This window comes from Charadrius vociferus, unplaced genomic scaffold, assembly GCF_000708025.1.
Source record: "Charadrius vociferus isolate BGI_N301 unplaced genomic scaffold, ASM70802v2 scaffold105, whole genome shotgun sequence".
NCBI classification, from domain to species: Eukaryota; Metazoa; Chordata; class Aves; order Charadriiformes; family Charadriidae; genus Charadrius; species Charadrius vociferus.
Genome location: NW_009648543.1, coordinates 2356266 through 2367575, shown reverse-complemented (window position 1 = coordinate 2367575; position 11310 = coordinate 2356266).

Genomic DNA, 11310 nt, shown 5'->3' with positions numbered 1-11310 from the left:
TATAGACTGTGTATCTTAAGCAACATAGTTGATTTGTCTAATTTGTCTTTACAAACGTCACTGAGCACATGAAGTTTGGCAATTTGCCCAGTATCAGTTTATGTATTTGTGATACTGGGTACCCATCAGGCCTTCACTAGCAAGAACTAGTAGTTATAGGAAATGCCCATTTTCTCTTGACTAAGAGAAAAAAAATCTAATTTTTCTCACAAAAACTCTGAAAAATTAGTTCAGAGTTTGAAGTAGAGTAAAATAGCAATACAGTGTGGTGGCTTTCCCACAATATACGTTCCAATGTACTTTTGTGCACAGTTGATGCCAGTCCATACACAAGTTAATTAGGGAACCCAAATAGTTATTTACAGTCAATTGAACTGAACAACTAATTAACAGGATTCTTCTGCATGAATGTTTGTCATTGAAAACATACTTTTAATGTAGAATGAAAGCATTTTTAAAAAATAGAATTTTAATTAAAATTCTCTCAGGTAAAGAATGCTTTGAAAAGTGTAGCAGTTTGTTACTTATATTAAACCATCTCCTCTTTGTGTTTGCAATGAAACCTTTTGATACGGAAAAAAAAAAAAGAGCAGTGTTCCAAATATATCAAAAGCAGTTGCTTGTATTGATTTTAAAAATAATCAAATATTTCAATATTTTTTCATATTGTCACATGCCAGTAGTAGTGCTGTAGGTGAATATGCTGATGATGATATGCTGTGAACTAATTAACGTCTATAAAAATGACACAGTATAACTTTTGCAAATCTACCAAATTAACAAAACAAAATTGATTCTTACAGTTTGGGGTTTTTTTATTTTAGCTAAGCAAAAATCACCCCAAAGTCATACATTTTCAACATTTTTGTTTCCAAGAGACCTTTTTAAAGTTTAGTTTTTGTTCCAATTTGGAAGGAAACCCTTTTCTGAAGTGCTGCATTTTCAATATGAATTAGAATTCCAAGAACTGAAAAGGTCTAAAGGTCTGTCCTCAGTCTTATCAAAAGCTGTTTGATAGTGTCAGTGTCTAGAAAAAAAGGTGCGTGTGTCTGATGTCTTGATGATCTGTAGCAAGATATGGATCGTCAGAGAATGTTTGCTTTTTGTACTCCTCTTTAAACTTCTCTAGTTTAGTTGAGAGGTTGGATTGATACTAAATTGGTGTTGATGTTGAGCTGTTCTTTGTATACCTTTTCCCACTTGTGTCAAGTGCATTCACCTAGCTGAAAATATCCCTTCCCCCACCCCTCAAAAAAAAATAAATCACAGTTTTAGTGTTTGTTACGGCAATGACAAATACCTGTCTTGTTTTATATCATGGTCTTAATAGGAAATACCATATTTCTTGACCTCTTCAAGTCATTGTGGCTTTCACACTTGTATAATGCTCAGCCTTGTTTAGTAATGCCTGTCTGATCATCTATGTTGCCAGGAAGACTTTAAAAGAAGAAAGACAACGTGCTTGTCAAATCTTTCATCCATACCAAAATTCTATGGTTGTCATAATAACTGTGCCCCCACCCCACCCCCCCCCCAAAAAAAGGAAAAAGCAGATTGTGACTTTCTTAAAAGATGGTATTTCATGGCTATTAGAAATAAAATAATGAGAAAATACTGTAGTTTCTCTGTTGCTCTGCAAGGCAGCATACAACGAATTGTACTTAACTTTTACAAATAAAAAAAATATATTGTTTTCTGTTAATTAGAAATGACATCTTTTTTTTTTTCAACCTTTGTTTTTCAACAGCAGTAAACTCCTTCTTGAACATTATAGTTTTTGAGGACTCTTTAATTATGGAGGTTGCCTACCTTCCTTGTCATCTCATCATCACAAGGGTGAGATTGCTCACCCTCCTAAAATAAAATTTCATGACTTTGAGGAAGCAAGGCCATTTCCTAGTGACAAATCATATTGTGATAAAGTGCTGCATAACAGTAGAAGACTTTAACCATCCTAAAAGCCCATTGATTTTACTAAAGTTTCTTTTCTCAGAATTGAGCAAATTACCCCAAATAACCTAATTCACCTAGTTGTTTAAAAATAAACCTAGTCAATGTGAAAGTGAGTGATAGGATCAGACTATAAAAGAAAAAGGTGAATTTTCTTATTCCATCTGAGGAAAGATTTTTATTTTAAAGTAATCAAATTGGAGTATTGTATTTTTTACACATGCAGCCATACCATTTATTCTATATTGCCTAAATCTCCCCATCTCCAAAAACTTCTTGGAAATGGACAGATGAGAAATCTATGCAACTGGTACCGTTTTGTCACCCTTGAAGAAAGTCTTCAAGAGTCACAGTCAGAGTATTTGTAATATGCTTTCATTTTGAGATAAAAGAAACTGTAGGGATACTGTCCTAAATACATAGAAACTTGAGCTGTAATGGTCTATATGGTCCTTAGTTGCCATGAGAAACATCTACCAGTGTAGCCCACTGTCTGTGAGGCTACTTCTAATGTGACAAAGATATACACTGCCATGACTTAATCTGAGAAGTGAACCAGTCTCTTGGAATACCATATTTCTGCCATTCTTGTGGTACATTTGTGTAAAGATTTGGGTGAAGGATTCAGCTCTTTCAAAATTGGGTATATATATTTCCCATAGAAGATGACAGCTTCAGCTTCATGCTTTTTGAGCCCCACATGAGGGAGAAATCCTGTGGAAAACATAAGTGAGAATCATATAACTAAATACCCGAGGATCACATAACTAAATACCCGAACATGATGTACACGTGAAATGGGCACAATTAATTGTCAGGATAATTTAGGTTTTGCATTGTAGTTCCTGTTTTTGAATGCTTGAACTTGTAATTTTAATACCATTGGGTTTAGATGGAGCTTTATGGCATATAATATATTATATCTAAAATTCCTTTGCTTAGTAGTTGTCCTGTATCTTCAATAACTACTTTTTAATAAGAATGACACGAATGTAATATGAAGTACATGGCAACATAAGAGTCATATTATAAAAGGGCCTTCTGCAGAAAACAACTTTGAATCTAATGATCCCTAGCTGATCCAGTTTAAATGAAACAGTAGGATAAACCAAACTATGTCTGTAAGTAAGGATTTTGATTCTGAAAGGGCAAACTTTGAGAAATTATGAGAACCAATTAGAGACAATGACTGGATGGAGAGTTTAAGGATTTTAATATAGAAGAGCCATGCACATTAATTCAAAAGAGCAAACTCTATCTGGAATTTGCAGGCTCAGCAAAGAAGAAAAGGTTGCAAACAACATCCCTGACTCTTAGGGTAAAACTGCCTTCAAAATTGTATTGGATATGAAAAGAGAAATTGGTAAAAAGAAAAAAAAAAGAAAAATTGATTTTATTTGGTGATAGAAAGAGCAAGGGTAGGATAATAAGGTAAAGATAAAGCCTTGCAGAAGATTTCTAAATGCATTGCACTGTACATTTAACCAGAATTATAAAAAAAGAATGACAAAGTAAATCTCATGATATGAAAGTGGAGGTAGCAATGAAATGAAAGATTTTGTTAGTGTAGCTGTAAAACAACATGCATGTTGTGCTTCAATTTTCAGTACAGCTGCTGATGCAGAACACCAACCATTGGGTCCCAGTCTTCCTGCGGACCAACCATGTGGCCTGTGCAGAATTACATGCTGCAGGGCCTCCTTTTACCATGTAATTTGGCATGTATAAAACATAATAGAGCTAAGAATTCCTGTTCAGAAAACTTACAGTGAAAAAATGAAATAATGTTGTTATCTGCAAATCTGTTTAGAATTTCTGTATCATAGGAAGAATCTGCAGAAATGAAAGAAAAATATGAATTTAATCAGTTTTGTTTGCTGCAATCCTTACATTTATTGATATATTTCTTTGAACCCATATTGATTTTACCATTTTACCATTTTACACTTACCATAGTGTTTACCAACAAGAAGTGAATTTTAAGTAATATTTTAGAATTCCGTCTTATCTTACTTTAGAAAACAGCTTACAAATTAAATTAGTTTTATTTTAGCCCAGACAACTGAAATCAGATCTGTTCAAGAAAGACCAATATTCTGTACATTTATTCTTCAGTGATTACTTTTATGGAGAATAATATTCTGCTGTAAATTTGTTGTTCTGTACAGAAGAGAACAAGTTTTCTCCTTTGTGGAGAACATCAGCACAAAATTTACCAGGAGAATATAGTTTTGCTTATCCCACTGAGAATACATAAAGGGTTCACATATGTTGTATTAGAAGAAAAATTAGAAGCTGTAATCATTGTGTAATGCATTTAAAGACTACATCACAGAAGCACCATCTGCACTTCACTAAGGGCATGTTCCAGCCTGTGCTAAAACCCAAATATGTCCCCAGAACTACTAACATGAAGAAGCTTAATTCAATTTTCCTTGGTCCTCTGTCTTAAGTTTTGCTGAAAAGATGAATCAGTATTTGCATATATCTGCTTTTCTCTATAATTTTATTGAGTAAGATTTCATATTCTGAACAAAATATTGCTGCTAATGTTTGTGTGTTTTCACACATATCAATAAGAAAAAATAACCTGTGCACTGTAGCTACTTCTTGTCATTGCCAGCATTATCCCTGATCTGGAGGTTTCTCTGCTGGATAGTTTAAAACCAGCTATGCCAGCTCTAAATAGAATTTCCAAGAACCTTACCAGTAACATTTTCTAGATTATTCAGAAACATTCAATAATATTTCTGATTTGTACTTCTTCACACCTTACAAGATTTTTTCACCTTGCTCAAGGTACATAATAAACATTAGACAATCAGAATTACCAGGGGACTTACTCCTGATGCTCTTTGAAGTCTCTGTGTATGGAGAAGCAGGGTATATTAGCCTATGTGAGATTTATTCCCAATATAAGACTAATGAATTTAATAGAAGAGCTGGCTGTATGTGGACATACTTTTGGAGGGAATGTCATGGGAGCTGGAAAAGAAACTAGGGCTTTACTGTGTTTCACAAAGTACTTCTGTGTGTCCTAGAAATTCTTCATTGCGTATTTTTTCTACAGTGTGGAAAAGTTATTTTCTCTACTCATTTATTTCCTCCTTTCTCTTCCCATCTCTCCATTTCAAGCACTAAATATACATTCCAGACATGAGCTTCGAGAACTCCAATTCCCATCTGAACCAAGAAAGAAATGTTTCTCTCGTTCACACCAAGGTGTTGTTATTCAGCTCAAACGAGACCAGGATTTTACATCAAATATTTATGGCAAAACTGTGGACAATAAGGCCTATTAAATTTACTGAAAAGTTAGAATCTAAAATACTTTCTTAGAGCTTATTCTTCTTTGATATGTTCCCTGGCAGGAATGGTACCACTTGCCACATAGCTGAAGATAAACCGTGATTTCCCCCCTACGAATTTGCTTGGCAATTCTTCTTGATCAAAAAATATTTAAAGCACTAAAGCACTATCAACTCTAGTATTCTGTACTTCTGTTTCCCTTTTGCTAGGCATTCTGAAGAAAACAGCTTGATCTATCCTTGTATCAAACTAATGAAAACTAAGATATGCTTATGTATCTCATATAAGTATGAATACACACCTAGTACAAGCATGTGTATGTATGTGTTTTTGCCCTGGAAGATAATCTATTCATTTCCAAATCAGAAAAAAGGAAAAGTTTTACCATATGGATGCTTGCAAGTTTATGCTCATTCTGAAGATTTGTATTTTTGCACATTTGCCATCCTTGTACCACCTGATCATTTTCTATCATATAACTCTTGAATGCTTTGCAGCATCCTAATTAGAAAGACATTATTTGGGAGGATCAAGTCAAGAGTGGCAAGAGTAACAGGCCTGTGATGATGACTGTGTTAGAAACACATGCTTTGTTAAAAAATTCCTTTTTGCTATTTAAAATAAATGAAAACCCAGTGGAACACAGTCAGAGACTTCACAGACTTAGATTCAGTCCTCTCTTTTGTTGAGTTTTCTGGTGTGACCTTTGGAAAGTCTCATAACTGCCCCGTGCTTCATTTCCACGTCTTCAAAAAGAAGCCAACAGCTCTTCGTATTCCACAGATGCTATGTGAGGAAAAACTATGTGAAAGACTATGAAGTGATTACATACAATGTGAAAGATCTATCCAAGGAAGATTGGTATTCATTTACTTATCTGTTTAACACAGCTGTCCACTTTTCAACTGTTTGTGTCTTGTTTTCTTCATAGTCACTGGAAATAAGTACTTCCAGGGCACAAATCATCATGTCATAAAGGAGACATCAAAAATAAGTCAGCTGAACAATGTGCTGAATTCTTGTTCTTCTCTGCAAACTCCAAAGGAAGTCTCAGGTGCAAATGTCTGTAACTGCAGATATTTGGTCAGATTACTCACACTTAAAGTATGCTGAGTTCCTTATAATAACGATACAGATGAAGTGTGGGGCAGTTAGTCAGGCAAAGATATACCATCTCCTCAGCATCAGTTAAGTGCCCAATACCAAAGCAATTAGCTCTACAAAATTCATATCCTGTAGAGCATATAGAAGATAGACATTTAAACGTGTTTCAGTATCTTGCTTACTTATAAATCTGGGGAGGAAGTGTGGCTTTCCATGCACACTCTAAAAATTCAAATCCAACTGTTACCTGCAGTCTTGAGAAAATCTATTTAATATGTGATTTTTTTTTAATCAAAAAATGTTGTGGACAACATTTTCAGCGAGGAGCTCTACTCCTTTTATGCATACTTACTCACTTTCAGAAAAATATTGACATCTCTGGAAATGTCTTTTTGAAGACATTCTGCAAATTCCCCTATTGAAGTCATGAGGGTACTTGTAGACTAAACCACTGCCTATCACAGAATCAGAGACAAATAGGCTGAAAGAGACCTCAGGAAGGCATCTACTCCATGCTTTTGCCCACAGGCAAAATCAACTGTACCTGTCAACTCTGATAGATGTTTACCTAACCTGTCCTTAGAGATTTCCAGTGACTGAAACTCCAAAAGCTCTTCAGGCAGTCTATTCTAGTGTGTCATGATCCATGTCATTAGAAAATTTTACTTAATATCTATCTTAAATCTCCCTGGCCGTAATTCAAGACCATTAATTCTTTATTCATCCTCTCTAGGTACGGAGAACTGATTATTTCTTTCTTCATTCCAGAAGCATTTTATGTACCCACAGATCATAACAATGCCATCCTCTTTTTTTTCTATTTTTCCTGAAGCATTCCTATTAGTACAGTTTTTCAGTGCCTCCTTCCTTCCTGAGGTTTTGGGGTTTTTAAGTCCAGTTATTGTTGCTCTTCTTTTCAGTTAGACCAAATGATAATTCTGCCTGGGAAAAATTGATCTTTTCCAACTTCCTTAAGCTTTGGAGAAGGCCTTAGTAAGACTGAATACACCTGGTTTTGTTAGACAAACCTCATTTATATAGGGCAAGTGTTAAAGAGGAAGGAATTTGTGATCGCAACACTGCAAGTGATGTCCGTTACCCGGCATGCAGACTAGATGACAAACATACAAGTCTGATAACTCTTTTAACCTAGCATCTGAATGATGTAAGTATTCAAGGGGAAAAGTAGAATGTAACGGAAAAAGGCTGTAAGGCTGTAATATAGCAATTTCATAGAATCATAGAATGGTTTAGGTTGGAAAGAACCTTGAAGATCATCGAGTTCCAACCTCCCTGCCATGGGCAGGGACACCTCCCACCAGACCAGGTTGCCCAAGGCCACATCCAACCTGACCTTGAACACCTCCAGGGATGGGGCCTCAACAACCTCTCTGGGCAACCTGTTCCAGTGCCTTACCACCCTCAAAGTGAAAAACTTCTTCCTAATGATTAATCTAAACCTGCCCTCTTCCAGTTTATATCCATTCCCCCTCGTCCTGTCACTACGTGACCTAGTAAAAAGTCTTTCCCCGGCTCTCCTGTAGGCCCCCTTTAGGTACTGGAAGGCCACAATAAGATCTCCCCGGAGCCTTCTCTTCTCCAGGCTGAACAGCCCCAACTCTCTCAGCCTCTCCTCATAGGAGAATTTGTTTAGAAGCATTAGGAGTATATACCCTCACAAAAAGTTCTACAATGACCAAAAAATAATAATCTCTTGTGGCAGAAGTAGATAAATGTTACACACTTTTAAGGAAGTTTTATACTACTCTGCATGCACTTTGACAAAGACTAGAGTCACAAAAAGTCTTAGTTACTCAACTTCCAACTTTGGCAACTAGAACATTTTGATCTCTTGAGACAGATTAATTGTTGTTAGATATCAACAAAGCTATAAAGACTTATGTTCTTGACAGCAGAATTGCACAAAGTTTCCTTTCCTCTAATGTTTCCAAAGTTTGGGTGCCTTAATTCTAGGAAGTTTCTTTAAGCAGTAACTTTTTAATTTATCTTATTTGAGAGCTGCTTAGGCCAGCATACCTATATCTTAAATGTATGTTGGATATTCAAGACAATCACTTAATATCTGCTGTTGCATTTTCTCTATAAATGAATTAAATCTTCATGTGGCCAAAGAAGAAATCACGGAGGTTTAGGTGCTATAGTTAAGTGATGGGGGCATTTCTTTAGGGTTTAGGAGGGACAGATGCAACTTTCTGCTGCAATTACCAGTTTATCATTTATACGTGCCTCTGGGGAAGCATATTTAAGAAAGAGCAAAACACTGTGCAGCAGTGAGGAGTGGGGCAAAAGCACGAGAAACAATTCTGCAAACAGCAAGGTCAGAGAAGAAGGAGGGGAAACAGGTGCTCCGGGCACTGGAGCAGACTCCCCTGTAGCCTGTGTAGAGAACGTGCTGGAGCAGATATTCACACTGCAGTCCCTGGAGGACCTAATGCTGGAGCAGATTTATCCTGAAGGACTGCAGCCCGTGGAGAGGACCGATGCTGGAACAGGGGAAAAGCCTGAGGAGGAAGGAGCAGCAGAGAGGAACCGTTATGGACTGACCACAGTCCCCTGTTCCCCATCCCCCCTGCACCACTTGGTGAGGGAGGAGGCCGACTTGGGAATGGGGGAGTGAAGTTAAGTCTGGGGAAAAAAGGTGGCTGGGGGGAACGTGTTTTAGTTTTTGTCTTTGTTTCTCACCACCCAGTTCAACTTTTAAATGGCAATAAATTAAATTAATTTTCCCCATGTCAAGTCTGTTTTGCTTGTGATGCTAATTGGTAAGTGATTGCCTTGTCTTTACCTCCACCCACGAGCTTTTAAAATCTTATTTACTTCCCTGTCCTATTAAGCAAAGGGAGTGAGAAAGCAGCTGGATGGGTGTCTGGCAGCTACCCAAGGTCAACCCACCACATTCCCACCACAGGATAATTGTTTATATTAAACATTTTTCCTGATTTTTAAATACATTTTACATATTTAATGTAAGGAATGAAAATAAGGAAGTCACTTAGCAAGTCCTTTCCTATCCTATCTTTCTTTTATTTCTAAAACTTCGTATCTTCAATGATTTCACCTGCTAGAAGCTAAACAAAAATGCTATTTCTTTTTACTTGAGAAAAATCAGTCCTTACTAAAAACTATATTAAAAATCCAGCCCACACTCCTTATGGTTCCATTTCTGATGTATTATGTTAATTCAAAAGCGTCAATTAACCAAGATGTTATTCCATCCTAGTAAGAAAAAGAAAATGTTCAAAACAGCAGGAGTTTTATATTTTTACTTTATAGCTTTAATTATTTTAGCAAGAAATTACAAAATTTTAAAGCCAGAAAGAAATTTGTTTATAATGATAATGGTATCATAATTATTTTTTTAAAAGCAGTCTTCATTCATGTCTTTCAATATGACTTCAGAGTCTAAAATGATGCTTTAAATATGAAGTTCATTTTATGTTAGAAGTTTATTGAGATTCCATATAAGATATAGGGAATTGGGCTACACCGTTTGCTGCATAATTCATACTTCATAATTAGCATGGTTGGGTTTTATGAATTAGTAAGTGCATTCATGGGTTCCTGGCTCTACTTATTTCAGTGTGATACTATTGAGAAAGGTGACAGATTTACAGCGAAAAAAAATGGAACAAAAATTCTTTCTTGTAAGTCACTTATTGCAAGCTGATATATATGAAGAGCTAAGAACGGCAATTTACAAGTGGTACTGATTAAAGTAAAAAGTATAGCAGAGGGGGCAGTAGAATAAGCCATTTTCTTAAGAAACAGATGATGAACAAGATCTGTGACATAATTTCTGTCTAAATGCTAGCATCATTCTATTGAAATGTGTTCCAAGTACTCAAAGAAGGTCCATGCTGCTCTGGTTATTTTCTGGTGGTGATACAGTCACCACTTCATAGAACCATAGAATGGTTTGGGCTGGAAGGGACCTTTAAAGATTGTATAGTCTAACCCCCCTGCCATGGACAGGGACACCTTCCATTAGACCAAAGCCCCGTCCAACCTGGCCTTGAACACTTCCAGGGTTGGGGCATCCACAACTTCTCTGGACAACCTGTTCCAGTGTCTCACCACCCTCATTGTAATTTTTTTTTCCTTATGTCCAATCTAAACCTACTCTCTTTCAGTTTAAAACTATTACCCCTTGTCTTGTCACTACAGGCACTGGTAAAAAGCCTCTCTCCATCTCTCTTATAAGCCCTTTTATATATTGAAAGGCTGCAATAAGGTCTCCCTGGAGCCTTCTCTTCTCCAAGCTGAACAACCCCAACTCTCTGAGCCTTTCTTCAGAGGAAGGGTGTTCCAGCTCTCTGATCATTTTTGTGGTCCTCCTCTGGACCTACTCCAACAGGTCCATCCCTTTCTTATGTTGGGGACCCCAGAGCTGGACGCAGTAACTCCACGTGGGGTCTCACCAGAGCGGAGTAGAGGGGCAGAATCACCACCCTCGACCTGCTGGCTGTGCTTCTTTTGATGCAGCCCAGGATACAGTTGGATTTCTGGGCTGCGGGCGCTCATTGCGCCACATTGCATTGTGGCTGGTTGACCTTGGCTGGATGGCAGGCGTTCACCAAGTCGCTCTATCACTCCCCATCCTCAGATGGACAGAGGAAGGAAAATATAACAAAAGGCTCGTAGGTCGACATAAGACAGGGTGATCACTCACCAGTTACCATCACAGGCAAAACAGACTCATCTTGGGGAAATTAATTTCATTTGTTGTCAATCAAAGGTCAGAGTAGGATACTGAGAAATAAAACCAAATCTTAAAACAACTTGCTCTCACGCCTCCCTTCTTCCTGAGCTCAACTTCACTCCTGAATTCCCTACCTCTTCCCCGTGAGTGGCACAGGGGGACAGGGAATGGGGGTTGCGGTCAGTTCATTACATGTTGTCTCATCCGCTCCTTCCTCCTCACACTCT